This window comes from Leucopleurus acutus (assembly GCF_964270905.1).
Source record: "Leucopleurus acutus genome assembly, chromosome: 17".
Lineage (NCBI taxonomy): Eukaryota > Metazoa > Chordata > Mammalia > Artiodactyla > Delphinidae > Leucopleurus > Leucopleurus acutus.
In genome coordinates, this window is record NC_139159.1 from 35,979,824 (window position 1) to 35,999,599 (window position 19,776).

At 36.5% G+C, this 19,776-nt stretch overlaps 1 pseudogene across 1 annotated transcript; it reads right to left on the reverse strand.

Annotated features, from left to right (window-relative positions):
• Positions 1-413: 413 nt before the first annotated feature.
• Positions 414-19,151, reverse strand: LOC309974147 (receptor-interacting serine/threonine-protein kinase 2-like; annotated as a pseudogene). Its single transcript has 9 exons — positions 18,979-19,151; positions 14,188-14,235; positions 13,857-13,962; positions 11,079-11,234; positions 10,907-10,964; positions 10,680-10,709; positions 3,097-3,254; positions 1,968-2,017; positions 414-1,127 (listed from the first exon to the last, which is right to left on the reverse strand). The product of its transcript is annotated as a receptor-interacting serine/threonine-protein kinase 2-like (transcript).
• Between the last annotated feature and the right edge of the window lie 625 nt (positions 19,152-19,776).

Genomic DNA, 19,776 nt, shown 5'->3' on the forward strand with positions numbered 1-19,776 from the left:
AGAAGAGCTAGAGTCTTTAGGGAACGGAGAAGAAATTATAGTTTGGAAGTGGCACTGGGGACAAAGGAGATATGTATTGGGATGGCCAAAAAGTTTGTACAGGTTTTTGTAAGATCTTATAGAAGAAGCCAAACAAACTTTTTGGCCAAGCCAATACATACACACATATATGTACATATATATACACATACATACACACACACACACACACACACACACACACACACACACCCTATTACATGGTTCTGGGAGATAAGAGATAAGATGTTAATCCATTATTATAGCAACTTTTGATTTTTTTAAATACAATGCTGATGAGCACTAGACATATGTTTTGAATGGAAAATATATTTGGTTTTCTTTTTTTAGTTGGAAAGAAGATTCCCAGTCTACAGCTTGTCTTTTCATTTTCTATAGCATCTTCTGAAGTGTAAAATTTTTCAATTTTTTTGAAGTTCAATTATCAAAGAATTTTTTTAATAGGTCTTGTTTCTGATGTCATATATAAGAGCTCTTTGCTTAACCCAAGATCATGAAGATTTTCTTCTATGTTTACATTTAGGTGATGATTCATTCTACTTCTGAAATAAATCTTAATTCTATCTGATTTTTTGATCTCCAGGATTGGTCTGGAAATTCTACTCTGGCCCTTCTCCAATCAATTTTATACATAGCAGTGAGTGATATCTCCTAAACTTAAATTTAATCATGTTATTTCCCTGAAAAACTCACTTTAATGGCTTTCCATTGTACTTGGAATAAATTTCTAACCTTTTTATGATGATAGTCAACAGCCTCTCCTTACCACTTCAATCTCATCTCATAAAATAAAAACAACTTTGAATTAGAAAAAAAAAACTTTGAGCTTGTCAGCTAACTTTCGTAGTTGTTCAAGGAATATTTTATTTACAGCGTATTTGTTATTTTTGTAATTCAAAAGGCCCAGATTAAAACTGTACACTAACTTAAGAAAGACGGTCTTTTATCTGGATTTTGTGCCCATCCACTTTCTATTAGAGAGATCATAAGTGCTCGATGAGGTATATCAAATGGCAAACTTTCTTCATTAGTGTCAGGTCGATGTCCTTGTGACACACTATACATAATCTGCAAAGGATTGGTGACTTCTGTCAAAACAAATATATTTCATTCATTAGAAATATATTATGATTTAATATATTAAATACATTCTAAAGCCAACCAAATGAACATGAGGGAATCTTAAAATCTTAGGAATAATTCATTACTTCCCTTTCTGTCAAAGGAATATTTAGATCCCAGCTATTGCCAGACTTGCTGCCTCTCGTGGGAGGAGTTTATATCTTCACCTCTTTAATTCTGGGCTTGGCCATGTGATTTGATTTGGCCAATGGAGTATGAAGAGAGCAGAGTAAAACAGAGCTCAGCAGAGCTGAGCAGAACCTAGCAGAGCCAAGAAGGGCCACAGCAACTAATAACCCAATGTGAATGAAAAATAAATGTTTAGTTTGTAAACTACTGAGATTCTGAGGTTGTTACACAGCAAACTGACCTAAATGAACCTCAAAATAAAGAAAGAGACAATATTATCAGAAAATTTTAAAAGTATTCTTCAGTATTTGCTGGTCTTTAGAAGAAGCACTAGTTAAATTTTCATACAAACGATTTTATAGCTGGAATGAATCTTAGAAATAAGAATTCAAAATTCTTAGTTTGCAGATAAAAAAAATGAGGACTTAAGAGATTTAGTGGCTTATAATAGAGTTAATTACTATCAGAACAAGAAGAATCTACACATTTTTCTGATCCTTAATCCAGTACTTTCCATCATACAGTGGATTCACAATGACAAATTGTTGTTTTTCTAGTGTGTTTTCCACAAAATGACTGTTAGGCAGCTTTAAAATAAGTGATCTTTATTCAGATAGTTCTGAGTATGACTTACCAATATGATGTCACCTAGAATAAGGAAGTCAAAGTACACTTACCTTCAAAAGGCTGTTTTCTAGATAAGACTTCCCATGTGATAACTGCATAGCTGTTTAAGATAAAAATATACATATAGTACTTTATAAACTATTCATAATAAACTAAAATGGTACTGATTTTAAAAGCTGACTGTGAGATACCATTTTTTAAAGTAATAATGTAGTGAAATGCTGCTTAAAGAATCACTATATAGAACCAAGATGATGAATATTCATATACAGTTTTGTTTTGAAAGGGAATTAATTCAATTTGAAAAATTAGGAAATTACTGTCATAAGAACTTGAAGTTATAGGCAAGGATAACTTGTGGATGATTCTTTAACACCTAGATAAGCTATGCCCTTTAATTACATGATTCTATTATTCACACAAAATAAAGAGCAATAAAAAAGGCTGTCTCATGTAGCCCTATTCTATTGACTCTTTTTCTGGTGTAAGTACTGTCTCTTTTGGTAGTGTTAAATGTTAATTGCACTGTTTCCCTCCCCCTATCAAGGTCACATATGATAAAAACCCTTGAATATTATAAATTGATAGGACAACAAGATATGCTTTAATAATTTTTAAGGATGTAAAAGTAGCTTAAGGCGAGGCATCAGGACTTCCCTGGTGGCGCAGTGGTTAAGACTCCATGCTCCCAATGCAGGGGGTCCGAGTTTGATCCCTGGTCAGAGAACCAGATCCCACATACATTCTGCAACTAAGGAGCCTGCATGCTGCAACCCAGGAGCCCATGTGCCGCAACTAAGGAGCCCACCGCTGCAACCAAATAAATAAGTAAATAAATATTAAAAAAAAAAAGTAAGGCATCTTTATTTTCACGTTTTTAATTTTTAATTTTTTTTTTTTGGCTGCACCACACAGCTTGTGGGATCTCAGTTCCCTGACCAGGGACTGAATCTGGGCCACGGCAGTGAAAACCAGGATCCTAACCACTAGGCCACCAGGGAACTCCCAAAGCAAGGCATCTTTAATATGAAAAACATTAACCACTGTCTCTAATTTATTTTCACCACACTTATGAGAGAAGCATAAAAATCATACTTTTAAAATGTAGCTTCAAAATTCGGATTGATTAATCTTGTTTTTTAGACAAGGTTAACTCTGAGCAAAAGTAACATGCTGTACCTGTATATATCATGCTTGATAGTAGCCCTTGATTTTTGTCCAGGTTCATAGTTTTCAGGTGGCATATAGATAATTGTCCCTCCTTCTGGTGCAGATTTACTACTTTGTGATTGTGAGAGGGACATCATGCGCCATTTTGATAAGCCAAGATCTGCAATCTGGAAGGGAAAAGAGTAATTGAATTTTTAAATTTTCTCTTTAAAAAAGTTCAAGAATTGTTTTTGTTTATATTTATTATATTTAGACATGAGACCAGAGTAAATGCTATATATATTAATATTGTATTTCTATAATAGTCTATTAGTTTCTTAACAAATTGGATTCCATAGTGCTGAACCCAACAACTCTAAAAGCAATATAAACTGACTTGAAGTTCAGCATAATATTACAAATTTTAAAAGAGACTAAGTTTTGAAAACTTAAACAGGAGTATTTTTGCCTTTTATTCTGAATGAGTATATACACTTCACTTTTTGTGACAAGTAGCTTTATATCATGTGCTTTCAAAATTTACCTATACCTCACAAAACTGCTAAACTAGTCATATCTAATACGATTGTCACTGGGTATTGTTTACAACTCAGGTTTATATGTTCTTATTTATAATGTGCTAAAAATAGTATCCTTAAAGTTGGAAATAAGTAAAATTCCAATATAGTATAACTCATTATTATATGATTTATGTCTACCACTAAAAGAATATCTGTTAACAATAGTATAGTTAGCATATAAAACATATTTATGTCCATGACAAGGAGTGCCTAAAGCATTATCAGTGACAAACATTCTGTACTTTTGATATGTCCTTTACAGTTTTACTTCACTTGTAAATTTTGTGCAGATACTATCAATACACAATATCTTATAACTAAGTATCTAAAACGTTCCAATGTTTTTTTTTAAAAGGGAGACAAAAATGTAAGAACAGAAACAATATTTAGTGAACAAAAGAGTATAGGAAAACTCTGAAGACATTTAATTTAAATCACTTAGATCTTCACAAGGCACAATTTAGGAGTCAACAGAGTGGAATGAGCTCTATCCAGCACACCATTTGTGGTTCAATCATTTAACTCTTAAAATGTTCACTAGCTTTAAGAGAAGAAATAAGTTATTTAGTGTTTAGATGAATTTGAGATTAAAAAAATTATGGCCCCACTCCAAAAAGGGAGGGGGTAGCCTATATGAATCTTTCATACAGTATCATAATAAAAGGGTAAGTCTAAGAAAAATAATTAGAAAAGACCAAGAGGAAACATGGTGCCACTACATGAAGATAAGCTGGATTGATTTCTAAAGGCAATATAATATGTGTTCTGGAACATGGGTTCTAGAGCCTTGATTACTTAGATTTACATTCCACTTCTACCCCTTAATTAGCTGTGCAACCTTGGACAAGTTTTCTAATTTCTCTGTGCCTCAGATTACCCATCTTTAAACTGGGGATAATAACATAACACAGGGTTGTACTGAGGATATTAAACTAGTTATTCTAAGTGAAGGACTCAGAACAGTATCTGACACGTAGTAAATGACCCCTGTGTATTAGTATTATTAATGTTTTGTACATGGGAATAAGCCTCTAAAGATTGCTCTTATTCATACAATACTAATAAGCACAGTACATAGTTTCTGGGCCTTTAATACACTTTGAGGTGGTATTAAGACTCTGGGGCACCGTATATCCTACTTACTTCTACTTGCCACTACAAACTCTTATTCCTCCCACTCATTCTCTAAAAGCAAAAACAGTACTCCTGCACATGTGCTAGGATAATAAGCATCACTATGAGAAGCAAAGTTTATTTCTGTGCCACAGTGAGAAATGTTAAAAAAAAAAAAACACAAAAACTGGGATGTGGTCCATCTTATACCTGACCCACAAATTGCAAACTACTGGGCTAAATACTGGTTTGAATACAGTGCTGGAGAAAATGTATTCTGAGCTTGCTTCCTTATGTGCTCCTTTCACTTCACCTAAGGTCATCTATGTTCTTAAATCTCACCTAGAAAACTTAATCAGAATTCCCTTTATCAGCTAATTTAGTTTGGCTTTCACATGGAACCATATTTGTCCCCCTTCTCTATTACAAACACCAGGATCTTCCAGAGAAGAAAAAAAAGTGAAGAATATGATGAGAGGAATACAAGTTCCATGATTTCTTGAGGGTCCTGGTATCATTCAGCAATGAAGACAGAGGATAGGAACTTTTCTATTCTATACAAGATCTTAACATGCATTTCAAAGGTAAAGGTTCTTTTTAGCTAAAAAAGATGATAAAAGCAACAAGAATTTACTGTATTAGCACAGGAAACTATATTTAGTATCTCAAAATAACCTATAAAGGAAAATAATCTGAAAAATATATAAAACTGAATCACTTTGCTGTACACCTGAAACTAACATAATATTGTAAATCAACTATACTTCAATTTAAAAAAAGATTAAAAAACTAGAGGAAATTAAAACACACTATTCATAAAAATCATCCATAATCTTATTACCCTACCAGAATAGCTATTTTCATTTATATAATACTATCCATGTCTGTAAATTTATAAAGTTATCAGTAAGAAGCTATGAGGAATAACTTTAAGTATTCTTAGAAGTTCCACACATGATGGACAGAATAGCTGAGAAATCAAACATGGTACATATAAACATTTATTTCAAATAAGCCTACCACAGGTTCATTTGTATTTAAGGTGCACTAATTGATACTGACCAGCAGATAAACAAATTGAATGTATTCTTTTTAAAGTAGAAAAGTCCTGGTTGATCTTAATTGGTAGTATATTTTTCTTTTAGATACTATGCTTCTGGTTAGCATTCCAGTATAAAAATTTACTTCAAAAAACTGTAGCAAGGTGTGTTTCCATTTAATTTCATTAAGTATTTTAAAAGATTTTTTGCACTTCATTTAAAGGCCCTTCCAAGAAGATAGGTAGATCAGGTAACTGTTACTTTTTCATGAGTCACTGATAAACTTTGACTTTTAAGGGACATTTATAAAATAAAAAGTAGAGACACACAGGATGCATATAAAAGAGTATCATAATTTATAAGAATAGTATTAGGTCACAGTTTTATATGTGTTAAAGCTAATAAAAGTTAAAAAAACACACAAAGCCAAACTATTTTAAATTCTATTTATTTCAAAGAAAGACCATGGCTACCCTACTGATCAATGAAAAAGAGAAAGTAGGGATCATCATCACCTATTACTTTGCTTCTGTTTCCTGTATCAAGAATAGTTTCTGGACTGAGATGAAGAAAATAAAGTCCAAGGAGGTTGAAAAGTTTATAAAAGACAAATCTCAGGTCATTTTACATATATTTCAGGTTTAGTTAGAATACTTGCAAATACCTCCATGGTGATGGAGAGGTATTACAGGATACGAGAAAAGCAGATGTCATTCTGATTTTTAAAAAGGGAAAATAATATTGATTTTGCAAATCTATATATTGGCAGAGACTACCCTTAATCCCAGGTTTAAAAATGTAATGAAAGGGTTACTTTATGAGTAATTGATAAAAGAGCCAGAAAGAACTAATGAAAAATTATATTAGCCCAGTGATCAATTTCAGACCTCATGCGACATATCCCAAGTACTTGGGATGTCTAGCACAACACTGTTGCTCCACAAATACTTAATAAAGGAATGACAGACTTCATTTCCTTTTTTGTCAGTAGGACTACTGTCAAAGAGTAAACGTTAAAACAGTTTGTATATTATAAAACATTCTGAGGTACTTTAATAATATCCTTGACTATTAAATTATCAGACCTATCGGGTATATATAGAGGATCTGGAATTCATTCATTTGTTCATTCAACAACTACTTATTGAATGCTTCTATACGGCATATGCTAAGCAGGTGGCAGTGAATAAAACAGACTACATTTTAGTCTTTGTGAAGCTTATTATATTATAACTGGGGAAGACGGTCAATAAACATATTAATAAAAAATGTTTTGTAAGATGGTGAAAAATACTATGGAGAAGCATTAATCAAGGTATGAGGATACAGAGGAACTAGGCGGGTTGTCAGGGAAAGCCACTCTGATAATGAGGAAGAAAAGGAAAGGGAGTAAGTCATGAGTATGTAACAAGGAAGAACAAATCTGACTCCATATTGGATCTGTTTCTTTTACTTTAACCTTCGTATTCTATTGCTTTTGCTACAAGTTAAGAATGTTGCCTATAGCCTGAAATATACAAGACAGCCCATTCTCAAGGCTCTGACCTTTAAGGGTATAACACTTTTCTATTCATACAGAGATAAAAAGTTACAGAACAGACAATTACATTTGTCTTGTTGGACGTTTACAGGAACATCAAGATCTGACCTACATGGACTGCTGCAAGAACAAAGGAGTCCAAGAAATTTGCAACAACCAACCACACCCTCTCCCCTTTTAGTCTGAATTCTAGCTGGGGTAAGGTGGTTCTTTGGGACACTAGTCCACCATCTTCTTGGTCTACCGGCTTTCTGAATAAAGTTGCTATTCCTTGCCCCAACACCTCGTCTGTTGATTTACTGGCCCTGTCCTGCAGTGAGCAGTATGAACTTGGACTTGGTAACAAGGACACCTCGGAAAGCAGTCAAGCAAGGACTTTTGTAATATTCTAATGGAAAAAAATGGAGAAATATGGGCTGTATAACAGCTCTTTTAGGAGTATTCCAAACAAAATGAATGCTTATTCTCCAAAAGCCCTAATTAATAGAAGGATTGATATTGACCTGAAAGGAGGTTTTCAGACCATGTTGTGTAGCTCTGATTTGAGCTCTGTACTGCTTAATAGTTAATCATGACTTGAAGATACAAAAAAGCAGCTAATTAAATTTGAAGATGACACAAAGCTGGAGGACAAAGTTAAAAATCCTTGGACTACAGAAAAAACATTCAAAAAGGTCTTAAGAGCTGAAGTTATCACCCAAATCTAACAAGATAAACTTTGATGATGTCCAGAAAATATCCTGTGAAGTACATGACAAGGAGACATGACTTAAGTAACAATACATTAAAAAAAAAGAAAGAAAGAAAACCTCTCAGTGTTTTTTGTTGACACTGAGCCCAACTTGAATGTTGTTATAGGACTGCCCCCCAAAAGACGAATTAGTGAGGAACTATGAATACGAAGTAAAGTATTTAAGGACGATTCTACATTTATCACACCACATCAAGGGTGTAACTGACCAGGACCCTATGAGGCCTTCCTGGGACAGACCTCCCCCCACATATCTACTGCTTTAGCTCCTCTCTAAAGTACCTAGATAATAGTATCTGATGCCTATTTCCTGAGTTTTTCAGATGCTAAAACCACCAACAAATGGAAGAAATTAACTACTTGATGATCATGGGCATGTAATCCCCAGACCTTCTAGCACCTAAGGATTGACCACCATCAACCAATCAGAGAATTTGTGCAAGAGCTGACCACATACCCAAGGTGTGTCCCTTCCTCACCTTGCCTTTAAAAATGCTTTGCTGAAACCCTTTGGGTAGTTAGGGTTTTTTCAGCATGAGCTACCTCTTCTCCTTGCTTGGCCCTGCAATAAACCTTTCTCTGCTCCAAACTCTGACATTTTGGTTTGTTTGACCTCACTAATGTGTTGGCCACACAAACTTGTGTTAGGTATATATGGGTATTTGGATTAGTTTTGAGGATCAAAATTTAAGAGAGATTTAAACACAGATGCATCTAGATAGCACCCGGGATTAAAACCTATGTAATAAGGAAATTGGCTGAAGAAACTAAAGATGTGTATAAGGGAAAAGTGTATGTGAGAAGTAAGGGGATTATAGCTAACTTCAAATCTCAGAAGCACTGTCAGGTGGAAATAAAATTGGACTTTGAACTCACTTTATCACTAGGACCGATGAGTGGAAGCAACAGAGAAGGAGTTTTGACTGATCGTATAAAAAAAAGTCACAGTCATTCAGTTACGGAGCTTAAACACTCTCTTGTCACAGGGTAACTGCCTTGGGAGATGAGGGATTGTTGTAGTGAGGATTCAGAGGACTAGCTGATTAGGGGACTAGAATAGGTCACTTCTACCTGTATGGTTCTATAACTGATGGAATAGATTTGTCTCTTTTTTTTAAGTAGTATTGAGGCAGCAGCTTGCTTCTCTCTTCCTTTTCCTTCCACTTTATTCTAGGCAGAGGGAGTGCCTTCAATAAAGGTTTATTTTTTCACTTAACTTTTCTCACACTTTTTATATTTATTTTTCTATTGTTCTAACTTCCTTATTACTTATTTGAACATTTTTGGATACTTATAATAATCTTCAATTATGTATATTATTTGAAGTGCAGCAAAATACTATGTAAAAATAAAGTGAGTTACATTTAGTATTAATTTCTCAGCAACTACTTTTTATTTGCTGTCATCAGTTACATATAGGGTAACTGAAATCACTACTGCTCTGGTGCCTTTAGGTATCTAAATCTTATGCTTTATGCAAAAAATTCATTCAAAACAGATCACAGATTTAAATGTAAAACATAAATCTATGGAACTTTTAGAAGATAACATAGAAGTAAATCTGCAATACCTGTGGCTTCGTGAAGAGTGCTTAGACATGACAGCAAAAGCATGATCATAAAAGAAATAGATTACAACTTTTGCTCTGTGAAAGACCCTGTTAAAAGGAGGAAAAGAACAAACTTTGGATTGGCAGAAAATTTTTGCAAACTACATATCTGATTAAGGACTTATATCTAAAAAATATACAGAACTCTTAAAACCCAATAGTATAAAAGCAAAGAATCCAAGTAGAAAATGGTCTTAAGATATGAAGAGATGTTTCACTGAAAAGGATATAGAGATGGCAAATAAATAAATAACAATATTCAACATTATAGGTAAATGAAAATTAAGACCATGGTGCTATATCACTATACATCTATTAGAATGCTAGAATAAAAAACTATGATAATACCAAATGCTGGTGAGGGTGCAGAAAAGCTGGGTCTTTCATACATTGCTGGTGGAATATACGACGGTACAGCCACTGTGGCAAGTAGCTAGGTAGTTTCTTAAAAAGCTAAACATATGCTTACCATATGACCAAGCAGTTACACTCTTGGGCATTCATCTAGGAGGAATGAAAACTTACATTTGTTCAAAAAGTTGCACAGGACTGTTCATAGGAGCTTTATTGTAATTGCCAAAGACTAAAAATAACCAAAATATCTCTCAACAGCTGAATGGTTAAACAACTTTTGTACACCCATACCATGGAATACTATTCACCAGTGAAAAAGGAACCAACTGTTGACACAAGCAACAACTTAAATGGATCTCAAAGGCATTATGCTAAGTGAACAAAGCAGTCTCACAATATCACACACTGTATGATTCCATTCATATAGTATTCTCGAAATGACAAAATTACAGAGATGGAAGACAGGTTAGTGGTTGACAGTAGTTAGGTATGATGGAGGGGAGAAGGTATGACTATAAAGGGGTAGCATAAGTGATATCTTTCTTGTGACAGAGTAGTGTTATATCTTGATTGCTGTGGTGGTTACACAAATTTACACATGATAAAGTGATACAGAACTATATACATGCATTGTACCAATGCCAAATTCCTGGTCCTGAAATAGTACTATAATTATATGTGATGTAACCACTGGCAGAAATTGGGTGAAGGGTACATGGGACTCCTTTGTATTATCTTTGCAACCATCTATGAATCTATAATAATTTCAAAATGAAAAGTTAACAAAGGTATAATTGACAATTTAAATTAAGAACAGAATGACTGTATTTTGAACCATAATTTTACCAATGTCTGTAGTCTAGGAATAACTAACTCACTGCAGCACGAAGAAGTGGCACTGAATTAGGGGCTATGGAAAAGGCAGAGATATTAAATTGGTAAGATAGAAGAAATAACTAAAAAGTCTTTAAAACTATTAAACACAAGGATGCAGATAAGCTTTTTTTTAAAAAAAAGTAACTACCTTAACGTGAAATTCATTATCCAATAAGATATTCTGAGTCTTCAGGTCATGATGAAGTAGAGGAGGATTCATATTGTGCAGGTAATTTACACCTAGTGCAATTTCATGCAGAATACGAAATCTTAATGGCCAAGGAACATCAGGATATTCATTTTTCTTCATATATGTGGAAAGAAACAAAACTAAAATTAGTGGCCAAATTTATTTCCACTTAGAAAATGAAATATTCCATGAGGAAATATAGTATTAAACTAAATATCTGGTATAACTAAATTCAGGGCAAAAAATACTCATTTTGTTATATTATCAATTTGACATTATTTAACATCCTTGTATCTTACTTTCCTCAATTATTAGAGAAAATAATGACTTTACAGTACTGATATTTCCTTTTAGTTTATACTGGTAATGCAACTACATGGTATGGGGTCTTTCTTCAGTTGAGACAGTTTTAAATTATTTTTTTATCTGTATAATACCCAGACATATATTTATACTCATACCCATCTTCCCATTCTATGGCTTCTTATCAAATAACTTGTGCCCATGAATGTACACACACACACACACACACACACACAATTTGTTTCTATTCAAAATTTATATTTTAAATCTCCTATTAATATAAAACCATACTTGATTACGATGATAACCACTGCATCAATTAAAATTATGACCATAATATATTTACTTACTAAGCATTAATACTTCATATTTTTAAATCATATATTTACTTGCATTTCAGCTTGAAAAATTAGCATTTGGGAGTTTTGCTTTTGTGAAGGAGACAAAAATCATCTTCATTTCTAAGTATATATAACATAGAAACATTAAAAATGTAATGTTTTCTATTTCCTGGTACTTACAAGTGACAGTCATCTGAACTTTCTTAAATGTTTTCTGAACATAAAAGTTAATACAGCTTCCCAGGAGAATGAACATACTCAGAAAAATTAGATAATTTGGGAATATCCAACCATGAATCATCAGGGACCATGCCACTGGGTACATTTTACTAAATAATATGAAAAAGTATGCTTCCACTGAGCTCAAAACTGTTCTTAAGAATTTTTTTTCTGCAGATGGGTCAGCTTATAGTTCATTGATTAACTAACTTGGCAGGGGAGTGGCTCAAAATACTTGTCTTTACATAGTATTTTGATTTTTTTCATCAATCTTTTGTGAGGTTGGGGGAACGTGCTTCAAGATAAATCCTGACCTAATAATACAGGACACCAAAAGAAACACAAAACACAAATGTTCAACATTACTTCCTCTTGTTTACACAGATTCCCATCCCCTTGAGTAACTGAATCTTTTAATCTTTAAAAAGGTAACTTTTTCTGAAAATTATATAGTTTAAAGAAGTAACAAGGCCTCTCTGCAGTATAGTGCTATATGGAAGCTTTTGATCATGGAGAGGAAGGTAGATGAGTGCTCACTATGTATTTTATGATTCCTTCCAGGAGTCAGCAATCCCCCTGTAGGAGGCTCTAGAATTTCTAATGGGCTCCAAATTTGGGTACCAGAGCATCTACTGTGGTGCTGGGGTATGGGAAGACAACATTAGAATTTATGCTTATACTCATTTAACAAAAGGAAACTGTGTTTAATTAGTATTTGTATCTTACTTGCTGTGTTGGTTACACAAATCTTATACACTGACACTAGTTACTTTACTCTGCCCTTGTTTCAGATGGTCCTGTCACAAACAGAATGTGTTGTATCCCGAAATAAAGAAGAAGTCACTCCATGAGTGGTGACAGTGGCACCCATTCTCTCTTGTTTGCTTATAGATCACTATGATGTATCAGAATTTAGGAGTGTTCAGTGACTAGATTTTACAGATTATGTTACTACTCAGTTTTAACTAAAGCACCCCTCACAAAAGAGACCGAGTTCTTTAAAAATATTTCTTGACAGAAACTGCAGGCTAGAGATAATCTTAGTAATATGAGAGCAAGCAAACAACAATAGATGGATACACATATTTTGAGAATGAGGACACCCCCCACAACCGGGCCATATTTGTTTACTGATGGGATTCACAATTAAAGCCAGATAACTGATACCTTGGGAAAAAGGTACATGGCTCATGCCATTGTCTATTATTGGAAAAGCTCATGTATTTGATACTCAGATTTATTTGGTCTATTAATTCAGAACTTTATGAACTGGTATTATTAACATTTAATTTGAACCCTACATTGTCTTTAACATAAAATGAAATCTGGCTTAAACTAACAATAAATTGTATGGTGTGCCGAGTTTATCTTTTCTCTCTCCTGTTCCTCTCTTACATATATATACATGTGGATATTCGAATTCAATGTAAAACTCAGGAACAGTAACCTAAGCAAAATAATCTAGGTCACTTAGAATGCAGGCTCTGACTCCACAGTATTTTTTTTTTTTTTTTTTGCGGTACCCGGGCCTTTCACCGTTGCGGCCTCTCCCGTTGCGGAGCACAGGCTCCAGACGCGCAGGCTCAGCGGCCATGGCTCACGGGCCCAGCCGCTCCACGGCATGTGGGATCCTCCCGGACCGGGGCACGAACCCATGTCCCCTGCATCCGCAGGCGGACTCTCAACCACTGTGCCACCAGGGAAGCCCCACAGTATTTTTAACAACACAAAAGAAGCCATAAATGGTGAAGTTTTTCATTATTCTTATTTTGATTCATCTATATATCCCTAAATAATCTGATCATTTGTAAAACGAAAGTACTATATAGGTTGAATAACAGAATTATAACGACTGAAAATGTATAATACTTACCCTATGTAGGAGTTCATTTAATGACCCATTTGGCATGTATTCAGTAACTATTCCCCAAAATTCAGGCTCATTGCAAACTCCCAAAATTGGAAGACTGTAACTAAATCTAGCTTTTTTTTTTTTTTTTTTTTTTGCAGTACGCGGGCCTCTCACTGCTGTGGCCTCTCCCGTTGCGGAGCACAGGCTCCGGACGCGCAGGCTCAGCGGCCATGGCTCACGGGCCCAGCCGCTCCGCGGCATGCGGGATCCTCCCGGACCGGGGCACGAACCCGCGTCCCCCGCATCGGCAGGCGGACTCTCAACCACTGCGCCACCAGGGAAGCCCCTAAATCTAGCTTTGTGTAAAATTTCAGCTTCTCTTAAGACATCATTTCTTTCACTAAAGAAAGAAAATGTATAATTATTTCAAAGTAAGGAAAAATACATAATTATCAAGCCCATAAATATTAATTAATCCTGGATTTTTTCATTCATTAGCTTTTGACCTCATGTAAATTATGCAGCTTCTCTTAGTTTCTTCGTGTTTAAAGTTGGGATAATATCTACCCTATATATTCCATAGGTCTGTTTAGAGACCAAAATACCTGTATAAGCCACTGACAGAAAAAAGTGCTACATACAGATGATTATTGTACTCTTCTCAGGAAAGGGAAAGAATACCATGTTTAAGTTTATAAAGTCTATATTAGAATGATAGGTGCTTTAACTAATTACGTTAAGTTTATGTTGTATTAAAATGATCAAATTTGATTAGACTATTATATTAAATTTTATGGCTGCATACCATGTAAAAATTTTCTAAATATCCTGAATATTAAAACACTTAAATGTTGTAGATTTTAATGACTAGATGATAATAGTTGCATAAGGGTCAATAATGCTTAGAAATTATATACTGGAACACAGGAAAAGGACACTGAGAACAGGTAAATGCTTAGAATGGATCCCTGGGCTAACTCTGGATCCCAGGTTCATTTGATTTTTCATTCATAAAACAAATAAATATTGAACATTTATTATGAATAAAGAACTGTGCTCAGCATTATGGAGACTAGTAAGTTTAAAAAAACCAAAAAACAAAACACATAGTCTATGACCTCAAACTGTCCAGAAATCTTTTTAAGAAATCTTTTTTAAGAAAATAAGAAATCTTTTTAAGAAATCTTTTTAAGAAAAATAAGTACTCACTGTGGTCTTGATTTACACTTCTCCAATGATTAGTGATGTTGAGCACCTTTTCATATACCTATTGGTCACTTGTATGTCTTTGGATGTGTTAATTATATTGATATTGGTAATTATTACATGATGATGTATATGTATAGCAAATAATCATGTTTTGCACTTTAAATATATACGATTATATTTGTCAATTATTCCTCAATAAAGTTAAAAAATAAGAAAAGCAAAAAAAGAAAACCAAATACTTAAAATATAAGGCAGAATATGATAAGCGCCATCAAAAACAAGTAAATAAGCAAGCAAATAAATAAATAAATATAGGGAGCTCAGAGAACTAGTAAATCTGGGCTAAGGGAGTTGCTACAGCCTTTAGAGAGAGATGTCAACAGTACCTTAAGGATGGATAGAATTTCAACCACTGGAAAAAGGGCATCCAAGATATGTGGTCCCTCTCCAAGATGGGAGAGATTTTGCCTTTCTTTTTCATCTGTGTCTCCCCAGGATCTGGAACAGTACCTGGCACACAGAATTTGTCTAATAGATGTGTATCAAATGAACTCAAGAAAGTTAAAGTACAGGCTATATCTGGAAAATGACAAATTGTTTAATATGAATCAGGATGTGTAACAGCGTGTGTAAAGGGAGTGAGGTGAATAGGGTAGGGTAGGGCCTCATCTCAGAGCCTTAAAGCCAGGTGAGAGCATTTACACTTGATTTGGTAGTCACTGAGTTGTGACTACAGGTTATTGAGCACAGGAGTGACAGGAGTGGAACAAACTTTTAGGAGGATTAACTTGGCAGCAAGGTGTAGGATCAGCAGAAGGAGGTAGAGTTTGAAAGCCAGGTATTAGAAGATTATAATACTAGTTAAGATGTGAAGCAATGAGAGTCTGAAACTATAAAGGTTGCAGTGTAAATAGAAAGAAAAACACTAGCTGAATAGAATACCCAGGCTCTGGTGGCTGACTGATTGACCTGATTGACTAAGGGAGGTATATACATATATATATGTGTATATGTGTGTGTATGTATGTGTGTGTGTACGTATGTGTGTGTGTACCTATATATGAAGGGAACTGCATTTGTCACCAATTTTTTTCCATGGATGGTTTGGTATTGGTAGCAGCAGTAATAGAAAGAGAACTGTCTCTAGGAGAAGCTTATTAGGTAAACAATGATGATTAGTTGGTGCTTAAACCACCCAAGCTCTTGATGAATGGCTGCCGAAATAAGAAAAGCAACAGACATTCCAGACCAGACTATGAAGCCTCCTTTAAAAACAAACAATAAGCAAAATAAAGCAGAAACATCTTAGTCATCTATGTTTTGAAGAGGTAATATACTTACATGTTTCAAAATTCAAGAATTACAAGAATGCATAAAAGAGTTTCTCTTCTTCTCCCTGCTCTTCAGCCACTTAATATCCCAACTGTGAGGCAACCCATTTTACCAGTTTGTGAGACCTGCTTTAATTAAATTTATATTTCCTAAGCTGAAACACGTCTGTATTTGCCTCATGAAATGTAGGTCAACAAGACAGTTATTGAGTAGCACCTTTGCTGGGAAGGTTCCTGGATACTCTGAGAAAGAATTATAGAGAGGGCATGCTAGGGGATGTCTTATTGATACTTAATGTACTAATTCCCCCTCCCATGAAGAGTATGATGCATTCTTCCTTCTCTTGTGATCCTATTATTTGTTGGCCACTTTACTACAGTTGGTTTCATTATCCCTACTTTATATATGAGAGCACGAAGGCTCACATAAATTAATAATTTCTATTGGTCATGCCAACAATAAGTGGCAGATTTGGAGTCAGATTTGAATTGCAATTGTGGGACGCTAAAGCCTTTGTTTTTTCCACTCACTGCTTAATCAGAGAAGGAAAATTCTTGAAGTCAGATTTCAGGAAGAATGAGTGGGAAAACAGAAAAAGCCAACACAGTTTAAAACTAGGTTTTTATATTAAAAAAATAAAAATGTAAAACAGCTTTTACAGACATATTACCAAAATTACCCATAACAAATTTCAGTTACAAAACAGTTACACTGTTTACACAAGGTATTTGAACAACCTATCAGACTCACCTATTCATAAGGCGTTGGGAGATTGCTGGGGAAGGTCCTCTCATGGGCAAAAGTCAGGTTACAGAGAATAATTCACCAATCACTAAAATAAGAACATGTTACAGCACATAAACTTAGTTTTCTTTTGTGATCTCAAAGAACAATGCAAACATTAGCCACACCAGAGCCCAAGAAGTACATATATCTGTTATTCCCACTTCATAAGTGAGGACATAAGACACCCTGTGAGTCAACTGCAGAGCCCAGTCCTATGCTCAGACTACATAAATACAGCTAATGTTAACATTCTAGGAAACAAGTGGAAGAAAAAATGTGATGCAGTAATGCCAGAGTGTTGCACTGGTCCTTATGGCGTCTTTGACGGCAGAATTAATTTCCTACCCGATTTAGTGAAGAATTTTAGATGATGAAATTGTTAATGAGCACGAGAGGGAACTCCCTTCATTTCTTGGCCCCAAATGGCACAAAACTTAGATAAATTAAAATCTTGAGAAGCAGCATCCAAAATGGGAGGATCAATCTCCTTTAAAATACCTAAGGAGTCCATCAGTGCTAGATTTCCACATATTTTAATAGTTGATTCTAAAATACATCTACCCTCTCTAATCAACCACCACCCTTCAAAGTTGACTACATACACATAATTTCCCAGTAATTGCTCCACAGAATTCAAGACCCAGGGTAAATATACCCTGTATATCACGAAATCAGGATTATGGTACACAAGAAGCGGGAACAATTTCTAGAGGTGTCTCAAACTTACTGTGAGATCTAGCCCATCCAAGCCTGATAGCAAGAGAGCAAGTAAAAGCCACAGGCAGATGAAAGTCAATACCATTAGCAGGGCTGAAGCTGAGGAATTTATCTGCTGTTGGATACTGACAGCCTCTAGCTAATCAGGCATCTAGCATGATGTATTTTCACTTTAGATATAGGGGGAGGAGAGGAGAATGTTGCAGTCATGGATGTTAACTCACTAAGAATTGAATGCAGGGCCTAGTTAAATTCCTATTGGAAGGAAAATACACAAGACTAGTGACTAGACTCACTGATTAATATATACGGTTGAAAGGTTTTTCTGGAAACAGGAACTAATCTAGCCTTCCCTTGAAATCTGGACATTGCACTAAACTTGTTCCAGGATGGGAGAGACATTCAAAAGTTTTGGTCATTTAACAGCTTTCTGATTTCAGTTTATTGTTAGCAAAAATAATACAAGTTTCCTCTAGAGACAGTCTTCCTTCCCTGTGACGGTAAGAGGAGAAACTAAATTGAGTTTGATATCTAAACTTTCATGCCTACATGTGTAAACCAAAAACAACAAAAAGCCCAAACCAAAACGTCCCAGACTCTACAGCAGTGCTGTTCAATAAAAATATAATGTGAACCACATATACAATTTGAAATTTTCTAAGAGCCACTTTAAAAAAAAGTTAATAGCCACCTATGGCTAAGAGCTACCTATTGGGCAGTGCAGCCCTAGAATTCGACTTCAAAAAAGAAAAAAAAAAAGGGAAAAACAAAGCAAACAGAACCCAACTTCAATAAAGAGGACGTTTAGAGTTGGGCTGTGATTGCTGATTTTTGGTGTCTGGAGAAAGGAGGCCCAGGAGTAAGAAAAAAAGGAGAGGGCAGTGAAAAGAAGCGTGATTGCTGCATCTCCAGAGAAGCCTGCTCTCCCCACCATGTTAGCCCAAGCGTTGAACGGCTGCCTAGAGGTGACGAGGTGTGCGGCCGATCCCAAGTGGTCACCGTCGCTTGGGCTTCAGAGCCCGCTTGCCGGGGGTTAGAGCCAGTGGGGTGGGGAACGCAGATTTCGGGGCTCCGCGGTGGAGCCGCCAGGGCGCCCTACCTGTCGAGCAGCGGGGTGTGAATGTGCAGGTGTTTCACGGCCACCCGAACGCGGCAGTCTGCGTGGCGGGCAGAAGACACGGTGCCGGACGCGCCGCGGCTCAGGTAGCGCAAGTCGCCGAGCTTGTGGTACGGGATGGTGGGCAGGGCGCTGCAGATGGCCTGCTCGTTCATGGTAGCGGGTGGCGCGGGCACTCAAGCAGCCGATCGATTCCGGAAGTGCCCGCCGCTCCCGCGGCTCCACCCCCTGCGCGAGCCGGCTCGGCAGGCCCTACAGCCTGCCGGACATGAGGTCACGAGGTCGTCCATTCTCCGCGCAGCCCACGCCAAGCCGCTGCTTATCCGGAGCCGGAGCGGACTGGTCAACTCTGCGGCGGCGGGGCGCACAGGGGAGGAGCTTCCTCTCTCCGACCTGGCCCTCCCAGGCGCTGCCAGCCACCCGAGCCCGCCTTTCGGAGCTCCTCCCTCCCCAGACTTCTCACGCGACGTCAGCGGCGGATGCCGAGGCGGGGATGAGGGCCACTGGCCCGCGATCCTCCCAGCAAGGCTCCGGCCTCGGCCTCAGGCCCGAGATCTCCGCCTTGTGGCGACCAGACGACGTGTGCCACACCGGCGGGGCTCGGGCGGGGGCTTGGGAGTGGGGAAGTGAGCCAGGGGCGCTCAATTTGTCTTCTCTCCCCCCAACCCACAAGGTTGGAAAGGTTTTCTTGTGGGGAAATTTCCTCTCCGCAGCTTCACACTCAGTCAGCGGACCCTCCCACCCAGGAGGAATCTCCCCTGGTCCCATCGGGGCGTCTTC